Raw genomic sequence first — 2006 nt, forward strand, 5'->3', positions numbered from 1 at the left:
GGGGGGGGACTCATATTAATGTTAAAAAAAGCCTGATAAAGTGACATTTTCATGCCATGGGACCTTTAATGCATTAACAGGTAATGATAATAATCCATGCAGCCCTAAAAACAGCATAACCTGACTGTGCTACGAGGGGAATTTCTGGGTTAAAGGATCCACTAAGGTTTTTGTTTTTTTCCTCTGTTCTGCACGAGTCAGCATTGGCCTAAATTCCAACAATATCACCCTGAAGGATGTAATACCAGATGGTGCAGTGTTAGCCCCCCCCCCCCCCCCCCCCCCCCCCCCCCCCCCCCCCCCCCCCCCCCCCCCCCCCCCTCCACCGTGTATGATATTGCACACAGAAAAGTCATCGGGCTCAACCCGAGACAAGCACCTGTATTCGATTTCTCATCTCAACTCGGCGCAGAGCTCTAAGCCTTGTTCTCGCTGGCACTAATCCTCGCTAGAAAACAGCTTTCAGAGGATTAGCATCAAGGGGGGCTGAGCGCCGCTCCTCGGCGGGGGAGCCGTGCTTCTCCTTCTTCTTCTACTACTACTTCTTTCCTCTATAAGGTAACCCAACACACAGGGCTTGACTTGACTCGCAGTGTCTTTGACCTTCCGGCTGGTTTCTTTCCCTCCGTTAAAGCTCGCCAATCCCCATTGACATTCAGTTCAAACTCCCCTCAGGTTTGTTACCCTTCACGCCGCGGCTGGATGACTTCGCCGTGTAATTCCACGTTGTCTGAAGGAACTGGCAGCATGCTTCGCGGCACGCATGCCAAACTGTACTTGACCTATACGGCGGTGAGCTACTGTATCTTGTTGGTAAAAAACAAAAAGCCCCGAAAAGCTGGAGGAAAAGTGGTGCACGGCCGTGAGGTGTGTAGGTGGAAGGTGTAAAAACTAAAGCTCATTTCCCTCTGCAGGCGATGCCCAGGTGGAGATAGACAGAACACAGAGAGATGTCCAAAAAACAGAACAACACCGCAGCTCAAGGCCTCTTATTGATGCTGAGAGAAAGTAATAATGTAAGACCATGGTGTGTTTGTGTGTGTGTGTGTGTGTGTGTGTGTGTGTGTGTGTGTGTGTGTGTGTGTGTGTTTTGTTGTTTCAAAGCAACGATTCTGTTCCTCTGAAGAAAAGAGAGGATTATTCTGCATGGTGATGAGCAGAAGCTGCTGGAGGCCACGGCGCCTGCAGCGAACACAGAGACAACAACTTTGTGGAGATGGTAAATTTAACTTTCTCCAATATTTTGTTCCCTTCTTTTTTATGTCGTTCCTTTCTTCTTCTTCTTCTTCTCCCCAAACCTTTGCAAATATTTTGTTGTAATCACTGGCTTTGATTCCTACTCTGCCTCCACAAACAGCGGGCCCGTTCAGTTAAGAGCACTCAGAGAGATGAAAGCCGGTGCATCAGGGCAGGGATTAAAAAAAGAAGAAGAAGAAAAAATGCTTTTCCCCCCTCAGCTTGTAAATTCCTGCTGGTTGTGACAGAGTTGTAAATACCCGAGATAAAAGATGGCTCTGCCTGCTTGTACTTAACATTCCCATTAGACTGCCAACAATGGCTGCTTTTGTGTGCTCTCATGTACGGGTACAAATGGAAATTCCTTTGCCTCCGGTACGTTGCAAAACACAATTCAATCATAGAAAAATTTGAAGAAGAAGAAAAAAATGCCAGAGAGAAAGAAATCCAAATGCAAGCTCAGCGAAGTGAGGAACAAAAGCAGGCTGTGTTTTTGTAAAACTCTCCAAGGTGAGAGCGAAAGGGAGGAAGTGGATTCGGAGGGAGATGAATGGAAAGCTGACAACAGGACTGTCTGTTGTTAGCAAAGGCTGCGTTTAAGGAGCTGCAGGAGGCCTATTAGAGAGTCAACAGAGCGATGAGCCGATGCTAATGAGTGAAAAATGAAATGTACGCGCTGTAGCAGGAGCACCAAGCAGAGGAGAACAGGATTAATCAAGAAATAGAAGAATATCTTTACTTTAGTTGTCTTGTTAAGGTTAGGTAAAGGT

The sequence above is a fragment of the Etheostoma cragini genome, chromosome 10, assembly GCF_013103735.1.
Source record: "Etheostoma cragini isolate CJK2018 chromosome 10, CSU_Ecrag_1.0, whole genome shotgun sequence".
NCBI lineage: Eukaryota > Metazoa > Chordata > Actinopteri > Perciformes > Percidae > Etheostoma > Etheostoma cragini.